We start from the raw sequence: 18,957 nt of genomic DNA on the forward strand, positions 1-18,957 counted from the left end.
AGCCTGTCCCTGCTCCAGCTGTTGCAAAGGGGGCTGTGGCTCCTGTGGGGGCTGCAAGGGGGGCTGTGGCTCCTGTGGGGGCTGCAAGGGGGGCTGTGGCTCCTGTGGGGGCTGCAAGGGGGGCTGTGGCTCCTGTGGAGGCTGTGGCTCCTGTGGGGGCTGCAAGGGGGGCTGTGGCTCTTGTGGGGGCTGCCAGGGGGGCTGTGGCTCCAGCTGCTGTGTGCCCGTGTGCTGCTGTGTGCCAGCCTGTCCCTGCTCCAGCTGTGGGAAAGGGGGCTGTGGGTCATGTGGAGGCTGCAAGGGGGGCTGTGGGTCGTGTGGGGGCTGCAAGGGGGGCTGTGGCTCCTGTGGGGGCTGCCAGTCCAGCTGCTGTGTCCCCATTTGCTGCTGTAAACCCTGCTGCTGTCAGTCCAGCTGCTGCAAACCCTGCTGCTGCCAATCCAGCTGCTGTGCCCCCGTGTGCTGCCAGTGCAAGATCTGAGGGTCTGGCACAGCCATCAGCAGCATCTGAAGACCTGTGCTTCCCATCAGTGACCGTGGCCATGGCTGACCCTTGAGCTTCATCTCCAGGTGCTGGACAGCGGACTCTCCTGCTTCAGGACCCCCACCCCCAGCTGCTGCGGGAAAGCAGTGGGCCCCTCCCATGCCCGTTCCAGAGAAGGGCTCCCCCCCTCCACATGCCTCCCCCACCCCCATGCCCAGTGCCTGCGCCCGAGTCCACCTGGAAGTGGCCCACGGCCAGCAAACCTCTAAATAAATTCTCAACTATAGCCTTGCTCTCATGGTCACTCTTTCCTGCCAGCCTGTGTCTCATTAGCAGAACCGACGGAGTCCCCCTCATCTCACTGCCTCACAGGTCACTGTGCCCCACTGCTCACTGCTGGGATGGCAGTGCCAGGCTCAGTGGTCATTCCACAAACATCTGTTAAAGTAACAAATGAAGGAATTACTACATGGGTGTATGGATGTGAAGAATGAATGAATATCGAGGGGTCTCAGCTGAGTCTACATGGGATTCAGAGCTTGTCTTTGTTGGAACAGTGGACATTCCCCCTTCCCCACGAGACGACCCGCTTGGAGGAGGAGCTCTTTGCCCTCAGTGCCTAGGAAGGGATCTGATGGGTGGTCTCTGTGCCCATCCAGGCCCCAGAGCAGGAGTCAACTCCAGAGACAGAGAAGTGAGTCTAAAATGAGCTGTGATCTGAGATGCTCTGTAGGACAAAAATAGAAATTGTGCTGGTTCAGGGGCCAGGGCCAGGGCAGCTCTGAACAGTGAGCAGCTCTCGCTCCATCTCTGGGCTCAGAGTTACTGGAAATCAGCCACTCACAGATGCTTTAGTTCTACACAGGGTGGGACAGAAGGGAATGCCCTCAACCTGATAAAGGGCATGTACTAAAACCCACAGCTGACATCACACTTAATAGTGAAAGCCTGACATTCCTCTAAGATTGGGAATAAGCGAAGGTGTCCACAGTCACCACTCCTAGTCAATATTGCACTGAAGTTCTAGCCAGGGTAATAAAGCAAGGAAAATAAATAAAGGGCACCAGGTTGGACAGGAAGAAGTAAAACCATCTCTATTCACAGAACACATTATTTTGTATATAGGAAATCCTAAGGAACACACACACACACACACACACACACACACACACACACACACACAGAGGTTTGTAGGATACAACATCAACATACAGAGAGTGCCAAAAAAACGTATACACATTTTAAGAAAGGAGAAAAACTGTATTAAATTACGCTGATGGGAACCACTCTGAGCACCTCTTGTAATCACAGAAGTTCAAACGTGACTTGTATTCATCTTTTGTTATCGGTATATGTTGAGTATTACAATTTTGATACAGTTTTTTTCCTTTCTGAAAATGTGTATACATTTTTTGGCCCCCTCTATAGAAAAATCACTTGCATTCCTATATGCTAACAATGAGCGATCCAATTTAAATTAAGAAAACAACTTCATCAAAAAAATCAAAATACTCAAGAATAAACTTAAAAGTGCAAGACATGCACACTGAAAACTACAAAACATCATTGAAAGAAGTGAAAAAGCCCAAAATAAATGGACAGACAGCCAATGTTCGTGTATCAAAAGGCTTACTATTGCCAATACTGCACAAATTGATCTGCAGCTCTGCTGCAATCCATCTCAAAATTCCAGGTTCCTGTTGCAGAAATTGACAAGCAGATGTGAACATCCATATGGAGACTCAAGGAGCCCCAGGTAGCCACACAGTCTGGAAAAAGAAAAATGAAGTTGGAGGATTCACAGCTCCCCATTTCAAAACGTACTACAAAGCTACAGCAACCAAGGCAGAAGGATAGACATACAGACCAATGAGACAGAATCAGGAGCTTCTAGGTTTTGTTCTAGAAGTTTAAAGATGAGCCCTTTAAATTATAACCATGTGATTGTCAGCAAGGGCCAAAGCAACTCAATGGGAAGGGTCTTCCCAGTGAATGGTGTTGGGACAACTAGGTGTCCACATGCAAGAGAATGAAGTTGGACCTCTACCTCACATCATAAAAAAAAGAAAACCCTCTAAACGGATTAATGATCTAATCATAAAAGTCAAAACTAGAAAAGCCTTAGAAGAAAACATAGGTTAAACCTTTGTGACCTTAGATTAGGCAATGGCACTTAGCTATGGCACCAAAAGCGCAGGCCAAAAGAAAACACAAGAAAAAGAAAAACCAGATAAATTGGCCTCCATCAAAATTTAAAACTTTTGTGCTTCAAAGGACACTATCAAAAAAATGAAAAGAGGGCCGTCCTGGTGGCTCAGGTGGTTGGAGCGCCATGCTCCTGACTCCGAAGGCCGCCGGTTCGATTCCCACATGGGCAGTGGGCTCTCAACCACAAGGTTGTCAGTTCAATTCCTCGAGTCTTGCAAGGGATGGTGGGCTCTGCCCCCTGCAACTAAGATTGAACACAGCACCTTGAGCTGAGCTGCCACTGAACTCCCGGATGGCTCAGTTGGTTGGAGCTCGTCCTCTCAACCACAAGGTTGCCAGTTCAGTTCCTCGACTCCCGCAAGGGATGGTGGGCTGTGCCTCCTGCAACTAGAAAATGGCAACTGGACCTGGAGCTGAGTGCGCCCTCCACAACTAAGACTGAAAGGACAACAACTTGAAGCTGAACAGCACCCTCCACAACTAAGATTGAAAGGACAACTTGACTTGGACAAAAAATGAAAAGATTAGCTATAGCATGGGGGAAAATTTTTGCAAGTCAGGTATTTGACAACTGACTTGTATCTAGAATGTATAAAGAACTATTACTACTCAAAAATAAAAAGACAAATAACCCAATTAAAAACTTAGCAAAAGGAGGCTGGCCAGATGGCTCAGGCGGTTGGAGCTCCGTGCTCCTAACACCGAAGGCTGCTGGTTCGATCCCCACATGGGCCATTGGGCTCTCAACCACAAGGTTGCTGGTTCGACTCCCACAAGGGATGGTGGGATGCGCCCCTACAACTAACAACAGCAACTGGACCTGGAGCTGAGCAGCACCTCCACAACTAAGATTGAAAGGACAACAACTTGACTTGGGAAAAGTCCTGGAAGTGCACACTGTTCCCCAATAAAGTCCTGTTCCCCTTCCCCAATAAAAAAATCTTTAAAAAAAGAAAAAGAATTTGCAAAGGATTTGGTGTTTCCCCAAAGAAGACATGTAAACAGCCAGTAAGCACGTGAGAAGACGCTCTCCATGGTTAGGCATCCAGTAAATACAAGTCAAAACCACGAGATACCATTTCACATGCCCAGGATGGCTGGATCCAAGGGACAGGCAACACCAGTGGTGAGGATGTGGAGAAATCGGAGCCCTCGTGCATGGTTTAGGCGTATGGGAATAAAAAATGGTGCAACTACTTTGAAAAACAGTTGACAGTTCCTCAAATGTTAAACACAGTTACCATATGACCCAGAAATTCCTCTGCTAGGTATATACCCAGGGGAAGTAAAAACATATGTCACACACAAATGTGCGATAATATGCATAGAAGCATTATTCATAATTGCCAAAAAAACGGAAATATCCAAATGTCCATCAGCTGATGGATAAACAAACTGTGGTGTGTCCATACAATAGAATGGTACTCAGCCCTAAAAAGGAACGAAGTTCTGATGCATGCTACAACGTGAACAAACTTCAAAAAAATTATGCTGAGTGAAAAAAGACAGTTATAAAGGGCCAGATATCACATAATTCCATTTGTATGAGATGTCCAAAAATGCTGAATACATAAAGCCAAAAAGTAGATGTGATTTTGTTTTAGGAATAATCTGCCTATGTTTAAGATACTTTTCAATATGAAAGAATCTTACGGTGTGACCTAGAGATCGTCACAGAACAATGCATAGTTGAGTCCTTCATTTCAGACTTGCATTTCAAGGCAAAGGTTATAAAGAACCCCAACTAAATTTAAAGACAGCACTGAAGTATTTAGGATAATGTGGTGTTCGTTATTTCAAAGGCTCTGCTTCCCTGGTCTACAAACATTTAGTACTAGAGGAGGTTTTCATTGTTAGGGCTTTTAAACTGTTTTAAAAAGCTAAACCACTCCAGTCCAGCTTGGATGTGGCACTCCTGCCCGCACAGTAAGAAAAAGCTGAGCAAACTGAAAAAGCAACACGTCGTCTTAGATCCATCAAAGACCTGAGGTCACAGGGCAAACCACTGCCCCCCAGGTGGAGACAGCTGGGCAGGTACAGAGAGCAGGCCCCGGAGCAGAGGCACCTGTGGGAACCAGGCCAGCACTCCTCTAACCACACACTGCTGGGGGGTCGGTGTGCACAAGCCTGGCGTTCAAAACTCCAGGCGGACCCGGTCCTGGGGGGCACACACGTGTGTTAGTTTTACCTCCAGGATCCCCACCAGGTTCCCACAGCGGAGACAGGACAAAAGTGCCCTGGTGCTTCTGGCGACAGCCGAACTACCCCAGAGCACTGGGTCCTAACAAGGCCCGCCCTCAGGAGGAGCTAGCCAACCAGAGCCCGACCTATTGCGTTTGGCAGAGCCCAGCTGACCTGCGGAATGGACAGGCCTTACCCCACCCCTCTGGACATCCTGCCCCCCTAAGGGGGGAGACGCTAAGCCGCACTTGCAGAGGTCACAGCCCAGGTCACTGAGGACTGAGACTTATTCACAGGACTATGGGACACCTCCCCTCCCCCGCCACTGAGGCGGGACGTGTAGCCTAGGAAACCGACAGCCCCCTCCAAGGGACGAGGGAGGGGCCTCACTGGTTACACCAGTGACAAGTGACTGTATCCAGCACCTGCAGCTGGAGGAAAACCAGAACCAGTTTCTTCCAGCTGATCCCTATGACAGGACCTGACTTTAGCTAATTTTAATGTCATTATAATCTCATTTGCATTGTGGTCACTACGACTCCCATCATGCACCTGGTGCCATGGCAGTTCCCACGGAACCACATAAAGAAGAAAAGGCGGGAGACAGGGGTCCCGCCCAGGGGGAGGAGATGAACGAACCACGTCGATGGAACCTCACCATTTCCAGCCCTGGTTGTGACCTCTTTGGGGCAACTCGCTTTCCTCTCAAGTGTGTACTTCCGTTTCAATAACCTCCCAGTGCTTTCCTGCATCTGCCTCGCTCCTGAATTCTTTCTTGCGTGGAGACAAGAACCCGGTCACCTGCTCGGGGCTGAGTCCTCTCTCGTACATCCCGTGAGCCTCCCATGACAGCACCTTACAAACACGTCACCAAAGGCCTGTGTCCACAGTTCCTGTCACCCGGCACATCACGTCCAGCTCTCAGCAAACAGTGACAGGGCGCAGTAGAAGACAACAGCCTGAGGACACCACACAGCGGCAGAACCACACTCGGACGCGGCCGGGACGTTGCAAGGAACAGCCTAAGAATTTAAAAGAACTGTGATAATGTGCTAAGGGTGCTAAGAAAACGGGCAAGAACACCTGGGGAATGGAGGAAGCGAGGTGGCAATCCTAAGAAAGAATCAAAGAAATGCCGGAGGTCAAAAACACGGTATCGGGCTCTTGAGAACACTGGGCACGGCGGACGGGACAATCAGGGGACGTGGAGGGAAGTGAAGGCTAAGTTCCAACTGAAGGAAAGAGCAGGGAGGACAGATGCTGGAACAGGCTGTGCAGGACGGTGGGATAGTGACCACAGGGAGGCAGGTAAGCAGCCCTGCCTGCAGCCTAAGCCGCCTCACTCATCCGAGGGGGAGAAGACAGCCCAAGCCAGTTCAGGCCCCTTCAACTCGAGTTCATGAAACCTTAACTGCAGGACCCTTTGACTGTTAAGTTTATCACGTCTCTATCTTATGAAATATGAACATCAATATCTGTAAAGTATATTTATTCTATGTATGTGCAAGTTGCCCCGATAAGACTTTAAAGAGTAAGTTTTTTAATTGTGATACCAGCAAATTGAATATTAATTTCAAAACCTCAAGCAATCAAACCCTTTGGGGCAGCAAACACGTCCTCACACGCTGGTTCCCTGATCCATGGATGAGGGCTGTCATGGTGGAAATGCCACCTGGAAATTGCCAGAACTGCCTCTCCCGATGAAAACGGTAAACCAGAGCAAGCTCTCGGCAGAGATGGAGGCCACGTGTGGGGACGCAGACGATGCCAATGGGGCGACTCCGGACCCAGCAGCAGAATGTCCCTCTCCAGTCCCCACAGCCTTGCTCTGCTGGTCCTGAGGTCTCGGTTCCAAAGGAAGGAAGGCTTCACCAGGGGACACAATAGCCACCCATGCAGAGGGAACTGACAGCTGCCGCCGGCCACTGTGGGTTCCTTGTGCCTTGGAATCGCCAGGCCAAGCAGGGGTTTGTACTGACTGCGGTGACGGATCCGATGACAGAAGAGAAGCTGCGGTCTGCTCCGCACACGGTAAGAGCACGCCTGGAACACGGCACGGCCCTTCAGCGAATCTCAGCTCCATTGCGCCCAGAGATGACAGTCCCTGGGGAGCTGCAACCCAATGCAAGCAGGACGCAACTAGCCCAGGCTTGGCCACCAGGTTCCCAGCCCAGACTCATGGTTCCACCTGCACTGAATACCCATAAGCAGCTTTGCGCTGAGATGAACCGGAGGGACATTTCCCTACTCATCCCCTCCCCCGTGGCTTTCTGCTTCCCGCCACCTCCGGCCCTGATCCACCTCGCACCTTGCACGTGCACTTTGTGATGTTGTCAAGACTGTTTAGGGCCCAGAAGGGTCAGAGTGTGTCAGAGTGGCCACCAGTAGGGCCTGAGGACACTGCTTCCATCTCCCTAAAAATCTGACCACAAGCCCTATCAGGCGATGGAGCTGTGTGCTGGGTAACAACGCAAACACAAGTTTCTTATAAACACTATAAACTCTTCACAATACTCAGAGTGTTTCTGCTAGAAAGTGGCACAAACAGAAACCAGGAAGGACCATGCGCCCAGCATCTCACCTGACCGGGCAGGGCTATAAAGGCCCCGGGCCCAGGGGCCGCCGCACCTGAACCCCTCCCTCTCTACCTGCTCCTCTGACCTGCTCCACCCTCACCCACCAGAACCATGAGCTGCTGTGGCTGTTCCGGGGGCTGTGGCTCCGGCTGCTGTGTGCCCGTGTGCTGCTGTGTGCCAGCCTGTCCCTGCTCCAGCTGTTGCAAAGGGGGCTGTGGGTCGTGTGGGGGCTGCAAGGGGGGCTGTGGGTCATGTGGGGGCTGCAAGGGGGGTTGTGGGTCATGTGGTTCTTGTGGCTGCTGCCAGTCCAGCTGCTGTGTCCCCATTTGCTGCCAGTGCAAAATCTGATGTAATGGCCAGTCCAGTATTCACCTAAGTTCTTCCAATTGCTACATACATGAGACTTCTGGTCTAGTCATTTCCACTAAACACTCCTTGCTCCTGTGGACCCTGTCCTGCATTTCCCTGTATCCAGCACTTGAAACTCCATTCGCGTGAATGGCCATGGCTCTCTCCCTGTTCCTCTGACATAGCCTTACTTGGAGGATGGGCGTCTTCTAATGCTCCCCAATATTCCTCTAAGAAGCACGGGGGCAGACTCACGGGGGCAGACCTTTCCAACTCCTCTGAGGGCCCTATCTGCCACTTCCAGGCACCGACCCATGTTAAGGAACAGCTGGTGGCCAAGGATGCCTCCCGCCTGGCTCCTCAGTAAAGAAAGCACCGCCCCTCACCTGCAAGCCACTTCCTTCTTCCAACAAAGCACGGTTCTGCAGGCCTCCCTTACCTCCAACAGTTTCTATAATTGTCTTTTCAAATACAACAACATTTCTTCCCCATAAAGTTGTCTCTGTTACTGCAAATCAATTTCATGCCGTGTAATTCTTTCACTGCAGTGTCTCTACCACATGCTGAGGAAAAGGAACCTCATCATTAATGGGTTCCTGGGGAGCCTAGGCCAGTTAGCCAGGCACTGCCTCCAAGTACATCCAATGCCCCCATTTCCTCAGCCATGCACATCCTCCACCAATGGTTTGGCAAGGGAATAGGCCACAGCATGATGAAGAGGGTACAGAGCCCTGGGCCCCCATCAGGCTGTGGGACTTGAGTCCTGCACCTGGGACTGTCCAGCAGTGGGACTTTACCTTTCGGGGCAGTGAACTTGGTGTGTCGGGGCCAGCACCTCTCTGTTGTCCTTCCCTCTCAAATCACAGAGGTGGGAAAGCATTTTCCTGACTCCCTTGCAGCTATGGTTCCAGATGCAATTAGGCTCAGTCATTCTGCATTTGCCTTCTCATGATATTTGGTAACCAAATAAGGCAGAAGAACTGAGGGCATCCTGGACCTTGTGCAGTGACATCACAACATTCCATTGTCCAGCCATGGGCATCATGCTTGTCATTTTGCAGGACCTAAAGTGTCACCCCTGGGAATCAGCTTCTCTGGTCCTTTCAGTGTCTCTGAAATCACTTAGCTCTCTATATTAAACTCCATTATGGTTAAAATAGTGAGGTAGCAGAAGGATGCCTCCCCAAAGATAGCGTGTCTTAGTCCCCAGAACCCGTGGCTCTGTGTGGTTGCATGGCAAAGGGAATTCAGGTTGTAGGTGGACTTAAAGGTGCTGATCAGCTGACCTTAGGTAAGGAGACCATACTGGATTATCCAATATAATCACAAGAGTCCTGAAATGGGGAAGAGGGAAGCAAAAGAGTCACAACCAGAAAGATGGTGGCATGAGAAGGACTCAACTAGCCATGGAGAGCTGGGACGGTGGAGAAAGGGGTCATGACCCCAGGAATGCAGGCGCCTCTAGGAGCTGGGAAAGGATTTTGCCCTGGAGCTTCCAGAAGGAACGCAGCCCTGCTATCACCTTGATTTTAGCTCAGGAAGACCCATTTTGGACTTCTGTCCTTGAGAACTGTAAGCTAACAAAGCTTTGAGCTGCCAAACTTGTGGCAATTTGTTACAGCAGCAGGAAGAAATTGACACAAATAGTGAGAATTGCCTGTTATTTGTGAGGAACGCTGCCTGACTGACACCTTGGTCTCAAGGGGTCTTTGCAGCTCTGACACTCCAGAATGTAATATGAGAGTGAGAGTGGGGATTCAGCAACCCCCTTCCCTGGGCAGCACCAGCTTTCCTCTAGAGCTGGTGCTGCCAGACTAAATTTCATGCTTATGTGACTATATCCCATGAGGTTCAACAAAGTCACAGGCTGCTGCCAGGTATCCCTTGACCCACTGCAGACTGTGACGCTGTAGCAGTCATTAGATCTGATTACAAATCTCTCCCTCAGAGACAGATGGCATAAGGCCTGGGATCCCCACACCAGGATCCCTGTGTAAACCTCAAGGTGAACAAAGCTAAGAAAATGCATCACCTGCAGACCCACACATCAAGAATAACTGAAAGAAGTTCTTCATGCCCCCATCATGAACACAGATCTACAGGAAGGAGTGAAGAGCACTAGAAGGTATAAAAAATGCATGGTAAATATAAAGGAACAGTGATTGTTAGGGACTGAACTGTGTCCCCCAAAATTCATATGGTGAAGCCCTAACCCCAAAGTGACTATGAGGGAGACAGTTAAGGTTAAAAGTTAAATGAGGTAAGAGGCTGGGATCTTAATCCAATACCATTGGTGTCCTTATAAGAAGAGCAGACACTAGAGATGTGTGTGTGTGTGTGTGTGTGTGTGTGTGTGTGTGTGTGTGTACTCACACAAAGGAAAGGCCATGTGAGGACACAGTGAGAAGGTGACCAACTACAAGCCAGAAGGAAATGCCTCACTCAAAACCAACTTTGATCTTGGAAGCCTGCCTTCCAGAATAGTGAGAAAACAAATGTCTACTGTTTAAGCAGCCCCCCTGCGGTGTTTTGTTATGGCAGTCTGAGCAGGCTAGTACAATGACTGTTTAAAGTACCAATAATAAATATAATTTCTGGGGTTGACAATATGTATACAAGTAAAATATGTGACAATAACACAAAAGTCAGCAGTCAGATAAATGGTGTTCAACTGTTGTAATATTCCTGGTTTCTTTGTGAACAAGTAAAAGCACTAATTTTGAAGGCATACTGTAATATGTCAAAGAAGTCCTGGAAGGTAAATATATGGATAAACACCAAAAAAATCCAAAACAATCTACAAATAAAGTTTTACAATAAGTAAGTAAATTTAGTAAGATCACTAGATAAATGGTCAATATAAAATTAACCTTCCTTATATGCTAGTAACAATTAGAAAATTAAATTAAAATCAAAATAATTTATAATGGATCCCAACTGTATATCTAGAAATATAAATCACGTAAAAGATGTACAAAACCTCTAAAATGAACATTACAAAACATTATTGAGAGAAAGATAAAGATTTAATAAATGGAACGCTATCTCACATTCATGAATTGGAAGACTCAACATTGTAAAGGTGTCAATTTCCCAAAAATTTATCAATATATTCATTTAAAATCCCAGCGGATATTTTTTTTTTTTTTTTTGTCATTAAATTTGACAAACTCTGGAATAACAGTGGTGACTGTGGGTATTCTTACCTCATTCCCAACCTTAGGGAAAAAGACTTGTCTTTCACTGTTTAGTATGATGTTTGCTGTAGGGTTTTCTTAGATATATTGGCATACAGTTCATCACAAGCCTCTTGTTCAAGCAGAGACACTGATTGCTCTTTGTTCTGTTTGTGTAGCAAACAACCTTGGAAGGCAGCCATAATATATACCTCCAGAGCAAAGAGCAGGCATGTGTACGGCCTGTTGTAAAAGGGTCAGATTCTCTAAGTTCAGGGTTCCTCTCCTGTAAGGTAACTCAACGTGTGCAGGAGTCATGTGTGTCAGAATTGAGAATTGGAGCTCAAGGAAATGGCATAAAAATGCTGATCCTCTGTCTACGGGTACTGCAGTGAGTAATAAACTGTGTTTTGTCTCTGACCCAAGTGTCTCGTGTCTTTTACCAGCATCCATGAAACTGTGGCAGTCTAACATGTTAGTTTAAAGTGGGGGGGAGGTGGAATTCCAGACATATCACAATACTGGAGGGGAACTTAAGAAAGTTCCCTCTCTCTTCTTCTTCTTCTTTCTTTCTTTTTTTTTTTTTTTTTTTTTTTTTTTTTTGTACATGAATGGGTATTGGATTTTGTGTAATGCTTATTCTGAATTTACTAATATGATCATATGGTTTTTCTCCTCTATTCCAATTACATGGTTAATTACATTGATTCATTTTCAAATGTTAAACAAACGTTGAATTCCTGGGATAAAGCTCACTTCATCAAAGTGTATTATCCTTTTTATATGTTGCTGGATTTAATTTTTAAAGAATTTTTATTTTAAGTTGACAAGAAATGTTTGTCCATAGTTTTCTTTTCCTGTACTTTCTTCATCTGACAACCTAAAAATTCCATATCCAGTAAAAATATCCTTGAAAGCTGACTGGCAGTAAATATATTTTTAGACAATCAAAAACTAAAATGAATCAACAACCACATAGTTAAACTAGAGGAAATATTAAAAGGTTTTTGTTTTGTTTGGTGGTTGCTTTTTTTTCTTTTTTTGACATAAGGAAATAAGTGTTAAATAAAGCTCCATGATACAGTAAAGAATGAAGAATAAGGAAAGGGTAAAAATGCAGGTAAATGTATAATAAATAATACTGGCCATATAAAGCAATACTACTAATGAATTGTGGGCTTAAAATTTACTTAAAACCAAAACCCACAATAACAATAGCACCTATGTGGAGATGAAGAAAATGGTTAGTGTTCTCAGTTTTGTGCATTGTTGTGCTAGTGGTAAAATAACTAAATTTGATTCCATTTTAATAAGTCTAAAGTGTGGTTTTCATCTCTAGGATAACCATGAACAGAAGAGTAAAGTAGGTTGATACCTAATAGAAGAGTAAAGTGTAAAAATTAAAATTTCAAACAATAAAAAGAAAATTATGGAGCAAACAGAAACCAAATAGTAAAATGGTATATTTAAATCTAAATAGTGTACATCACTAAATATATGAGATGTAAGCAGACTAAATATCAATTAAACGGCAAATGTGAACAGGCATTTTGTTTATACACTGTTTACCAGAGCCATCCTTTAAAAAAAAAAAGGATACAGAAAGGTTGAAAGTAAAGGACAGAAATAGATATAACTTACAAATAAATATAATAAATAAATAAAAATTGAGTGGGCAAGGATTTCTTAAACAGGAAAAGAATACTAGCCCTAAAGGAAAACATTAATAAATTGGACTGTATTAAATTACAAACTGTTCATCAAATGACATCTGAAAAAGAATGAATAGGCCAGGTGGACACAGAGAAGATATTTGTCCCATATGTCAACTCAAAGTGCTGACATCCAGATAAAATACAGAGCTTCTATAAAACAACAGCAATAACAAATAATAATAAAAAGATAGACACAGAATAGATGAGGAATAGACTTGCACAGGCACTGTTAAAAAGAGGACATCTAAATAACCAGTGAACACATTAAAAGGTTCTCTGCCTCATGAATAATGCAAAGTAAAACCAAGATATAACAACACACATACACCACTAGAGCTCAAACTTGAAAGCCTGACAGTACCAAATGTAGATAAAAAATATGAAACAACTGGAACTTTCATATATTGCTAATGAGGTTGAAAATTGATACAACTACTAGGTACTATCTACAAAGATTGAATCCTGTCCTATGACTTAGCAATTCCACTTGGAGGGTATACCCAAAAGAAGTATAAAGATACGTGCCTCACAAGACAAGTCCAAGAATGTTCACATAAGCATTATTCATAACAGCCAAAAACTGAACCTAAATGTCCATTAACAGTGCAAGAGATAAATAAATGTGCTATGTACTCATACGATGAAATACTATTAAAAATGAAAATAAATGAACTCCAGCTTTGGACAACCACATCTGTGAATCTTACACACATAACGTAGAGTGTGGGGTGGGGGGAGGGAAGCAGGCCCAAAACAGTGCACAGCACATTCCAGTATTTCATCTCTTTAAAGTCCAACCGTGGGCAGAACTACTCTGTGGAGTAAACGGTCAGGATAGCAAGGTTTTGAAAAGGAGAGAGAGGGGTATGTCTGGGAAGGGGGTGGTAGAACGTTGTGTTGCATGATCTGTGTAGTGGGGACCCTGCTGTGTTCACTTTGTGATAGCTGCATGATCGTCCACTTGTGCTTTGTGCATGTCCCTGCATGACTGGCACACCACACTAAAGGAAATTTTGTTCAAAGCAATGGCGGATTCAACACATGTTCCCCTCTCTTCTGTCCTGAAACCCCACGAACTTTTGTGAACCCATTCAGAAAATTGACAGAGTACCTTTTATGGGTCAGGTGTGATTCAAAGTTCCAGGAAGACAGGTAAATGACACGTTCATGCTATGAAGAACAAAGTAGGAAAGGAAGGAAGGGGTGGGGAGAGCAGGGGACAGAGGTGAAGTAATGGTTATATTTCTGAATGGACCTTCCTGACAGGGTGTCACCTGAGAAAGGTGGGGGCCCTGAGGACACCTGGGGGACAGCAGGTGCAGAAGCTCTAAGAACACACGCTGCTGTGCTGGAGGGACATCAACAACACTAACATACCTGGAGACACCGGAACGAGAGGGGCAGCAAGAGAAGATGGGGTCTGATGTCTGGTCTCCTAGATCACTGAAGACACGGGCTTCACCCTGAGTGCGTCAGGATGTGCCAGGAATGTTCACCACAGAGAAACATGACATGACCTAGGATCACACCAGGGTCATTTTGCTGCCGTGTTGAGAACCCACTGGAGAGAAACAACTGAGGAGCTGATTCGATAACCCAGGCAAGAGACAATGGTGGCCTAACCAGGTCGCCGGGCCGTGCAGGGGAGAAATGCGCCAACAGTGGATGGGGTTTTAAAGCAGAGTGAGCAGGATTCAAGGACAGAGAGAACATGGGACGGGAGAAAAGGCGGGACGCAGGGCTGGTACCCAGGTTTTAGCACTTGACAGCACTTGCAGGATGAGGTTGCCTTTAGGGGAAGTTTGGGTGAGTTGGAAGACCAGCAGGTCTGAGAGAAGATGAGCCTCTCAGTCAGGACAGGTTGTCCCAGGTGCCTGTGAGAGTCCCCAGAGGAGACCCGTGGTGACGCGGGTGGGGGAGTCAGACATCCAGGCATCCAGGAAAGGGTGCAACCCAGGAGCTGCAGGCTCCACCTACAGGCGCAGGCTCCACCTACAGGCATCGGCTCCACCTACAGGCATCCGCTCCACCTACAGGAAACACCAGGCCGAAGGAAGCCATCCCCGCGGAGTGGGAACACCACTTTCCGCATGAGAATTTTAAAGAATTTTAACTCTATGTGCTGCACTTTCATAAACAGTTCAAATTGATTTTTAAATAGTAAATAATAAAATCAGTATGAGCATGAATTGGAAATGAACAAACAGCCTTCTCAATAAGCCTGGAGGAACTGGCCTCTGGGCAATGAGGGGAAATGAGGCTCGCTCACAGCGGGCCGCGCGCCTCTCCTGGCCAAGCAGCTGCCAGGAAGTAAGACACCTGACGATGTTCTGCAGGCCTGGGCCATCCTATCGCAGGTCACACGCGATGAGCCAGGAAGGCAGGTGACCCGTCCGATTGATGCCAGGGAAGGTTAAACAACCAGAAGCTCAATTCCTAATTACAGGGACCAGCACAGGCGGAAGACACCAAATTTAGACCTAAGAAAGTGGTACTGCCTGAGCCAGGAAGAGGATGTGACAAGGAGAAAACAACATGCACAGAAGAACTGTCACAAGCAGGAACCAGGAAGGACCGTGCGTCCAGCATCTCACCTGACCAGGCAGGGCTATAAAGGCCCCGGACCCAGGAGCCACCACATCTGAACCCCTCCCTCTCTACCTGCTCCTCTGACCTGCTCCACCCTCACCCACCAGAACCATGAGCTGCTGTGGCTGTTCCGGGGGCTGTGGCTCCGGCTGCTGTGTGCCCGTGTGCTGCTGTGTGCCAGTCTGTCCCTGCTCCAGCTGTTGCAAAGGGGGCTGTGGCTCCTGTGGGGGCTGCAAGGGGGGCTGTGGCTCCTGTGGGGGCTGTAAGGGGGGCTGTGGCTCCTGTGGGGGCTGCAAGGGGGGCTGTGGCTCCTGTGGGGGCTGTAAGGGGGGCTGTGGCTCCTGTGGGGGCTGCAAGGGGGGCTGTGGCTCCTGTGGGGGCTGCCAGGGGGGCTGTGGCTCCAGCTGCTGTGTGCCCGTGTGCTGCTGTGTGCCAGCCTGTGCCTGCTCCAGCTGTGGCAAAGGGGGCTGTGGGTCATGTGGTTCCTGTGGCTGCTGCCAGTCCAGCTGCTGTGTCCCCATTTGCTGCCAGTCCAGCTGCTGCAAACCCTGCTGCCAGTCCAGCTGCTGCAAACCCTGCTGTGCCCCCGTGTGCTGTCAGTGCAAGATCTGAGATGCTGACCACAGATGGCAGGTGCTCCCTGGCCATCAGTAGCGACACACCCCGTTGCCCCCGTGCACAGTTCTGTGTCCATCCTCTCCAGGAGAGGTGCAGCCCGAGTCCTGAGGACCAGTGGAGCAGTCCTGCAGTTCCTGAGGGAGACGGGGGTCCCCCTCGTGCTCTCTGAGCCATCAGGGGTTCACCACCACACTCACAACCCAGAATACCTTCGCCCTTGCCCACTGGACGCTGCCGTCTGCAGGCTCTTCGGGGGCTAAGCCCCAGAAAAGCCACCTCTCGTGCGCTGGATGAGGCACAGGGCTGTCCCAGCCGTCTTCCCTGCCCGCCCTCTTCTGCTCAGTGCTCATCTCCACAAACCTCCAGCTGGCACTGACCCGCCAGACCTGGGGGCTCAGACCCACTAAACACCCTCCCCCACCCCTGACATCCCCCCTGACTCCAGCTCACTCTGATCCTTGGTCTAGTAAATTCCACTCTGGACTCTAGGAGCCTCTGAATAAACAAATTCTCCCAGACAAGCCTTGTCTCCCTGTGGTTCTTTTCTGTCAGCCGTTCTCAGAATGGGGCTTTCGACCTTCCTGAATTCCGTGCGCTGCCGTCAGTGGGATTGAGACCCAGCCATGCTGGTGGCATTTGCTAAAACGTAGGACATCAGGTCTTTTACTCTGGGCCTGACATCTCAGTACTTATCCAGAGGAAAGTACTTATCCACGCATGTTCACATATTCTGTGGACAAGCTTAGTTAACACAAAATTACGTAGAAGAAGACACAATTAGCGACCACCTAAAGGGAATAATGAGACATGTCCTGGTACGTGTGAAACATTCTTTGGAGGACCTGCACACAGCCAGCACACACGCTGTGGGTCCTGTATAACCTGTCATTTTGTTCTTACGTCACAGGGGGAAAACCAATCAGGACACGAAACGTTACATAAAACGTGATCACTACCACGTGTGCCCCAAAGATGGACGAGGCAGGGTTTGTTTAATATTTTTGTTTTATTTTTCATTTTAAAAATAAAAAGCTTTTGGGTGGCTGGTTGGCTCAGTGGTTGGAGCACAGTGCTCATAACCCCAAGGTCGCTGGTTCGATTCCCACATGGGCCAGTGAGCTGCGCCCACCACCACTAGATTGAAAACAACGACTTGACTTGGAGCTGATGGGTCCTGGAAAAACACTGTTTCCCAATATTCCCCAATAAATTTCTTTTTAATTAGAAAGTTCTAAAAAATATGCAAATGTGGAACCCTGCAAGCATTCTTTATTCTGAAGTGGGTGGTAGGTACACAGGTTCAAAGACTCAGTGAGCTGTAAACTTTTGAGGCCAGCACGCTTTCCCACCTCAAATCCAAAGCAAAAGGCAAATATGAGAGTAAATCATGCAGATACTCTTAAGTCAGACATGAAGAATTCGGTCGCATCAAGCCCCACGTTGGACATCACGGGCAAAGTCGCTTGTCTGGTTTATCAGATATGGGAGCGTGACAGAAGCCGGCGCTGTGGTCCTCAGCGAGAGGAGGCCCTCCGGTTACATTCCCCAAGGCACTGCCCCTCCAAGTCCTGTCAGCATTGGCAACACCAAAGAAAAGCTGGGATGCTTTTCATGAGGACGCTAAAAGCTTTTCCACAAGCTCAAAGTCAGGAGAACCTTTGGAGGGACCATGGTGGCGCTGCCAGGAAGCCTGGCAGGAACTCAGGAGTCTGCAGGCCGATCCCCGTGGGGCAGCAGAGTTGGGGCTGTGCAGGCAGGATGCCTGTGGTCCTGGGGCAAGCCTGGTGCCCCTGTGCACCAGCAATACTGACCGGCGTCACTCGTGGGCACCCACTCAGCCAGCTGAGACCGTGGGCAGGCATAGTGGGTAGGGATGCCGTAAGCCCCGAGCCACCACCGGCCAAAGAAGAGGCTCCTTCGTCCTCCAGCTCTGACGCCGCCACGGTGAGGGCCGTGTGAGCCAAAAGCTGACCAGGAATGGAACGTGACGGAACGCCGTTCTGAGGTGAACACATAAAAAGATACGAGGGAGTGCCAGTGAAAATGGTGCCAAAGGGAACTCTGAGGGCCCAGTCTTCCACAGAACCACCAAGGAATGGGCGCAAGCTGTCAGAATCAACTTGTATTGGAACTTCGGAAAGTACACAGAGTTCTCAGCGGCCAGTGAATGCTTAATCAATAATGGTGTGGGACACACAGGAGGAGCTCTTGTACTAGGAGGGTGGGGATTTTAACGTGCCTTTGCCCAGCACCACTACCCAGCTCCGTAACCGCAAGTGGAATTGATGAATTATACGGTGGCTCCACTTTTATTTTCTTGAGGCAGCTCCACACTGGTCCCCGAGGAGGCTGCACTGTTCACACTGCCACCAACACTGCACACGGTCCCCTTTCCTCCACGGCCTCACCACACTTGTTATCTCTTGTCTTTGGTAACAGCCATCCTAACAGGAGTGAGATGGTATCTCACTGTGGTTTTGATTGGCATTTCCCCGATGATTGGTGACATTGAGAATCTTTTCATGCACCTGTTGGTTTGCTCAACTCATTTTGACAAGTGTGCAAGCACCATCTAATGGGAAAAGAAAAGTCTTTTCAACAAATGGCACTGGGACAACTACACACCCACAAGCCAAAGAATGAAATTGGACCCTTACTTCACACCTTATACAAAAATTTACTCAAAATAGACCAAAGACCCAAATTTAAGAGCTAAAACAAGGAAATTTTTAGAAAGATCATAGTGTAAATCTTCATAACCTTGCATAGGTTATGTGAAGCATTCTTACATGTGACACCAAAAGCACAAACGTCAAAAGAAAAATAGATAAATTGGACTTCATCAAAATTCAAAATCTTTGTGCTTCAAAGACTACCACTATGAAAGTGAAAACACAACACAGCTTGGGAGACAATGTTTGCAAATCATGTCTGACAATTCATTTGCATCTAGAATGTATAAAAAATCCTTGCACTCAATAGTCAAAAGAGAAATAACCCAGTTTTAAAAAATGGGGAAGGATTTGAATAGACATGTCTCCGAAGATACGTAAGTGGCTAAT

General features: G+C 47.7%; 1 pseudogene across 1 annotated transcript in view; it reads right to left on the reverse strand.

Moving 5' to 3' along the window:
* Nucleotides 1-725: 725 nt before the first annotated feature.
* Nucleotides 726-18,957, reverse strand: part of LOC109436288 (uncharacterized) — a 72,649-nt pseudogene continuing 54,417 nt past the window's right edge. Inside the window, exon 3 of the transcript XR_002136079.3 lies at nt 726-2,253. The product of XR_002136079.3 is annotated as an uncharacterized LOC109436288 (transcript). The remainder of the gene's footprint in view (nt 2,254-18,957) is intronic.

This window comes from Rhinolophus sinicus, chromosome 14, assembly GCF_057876585.1.
Source record: "Rhinolophus sinicus isolate RSI-liver-muscle chromosome 14, RSI-T2T, whole genome shotgun sequence".
NCBI classification, from domain to species: domain Eukaryota; kingdom Metazoa; phylum Chordata; class Mammalia; order Chiroptera; family Rhinolophidae; genus Rhinolophus; species Rhinolophus sinicus.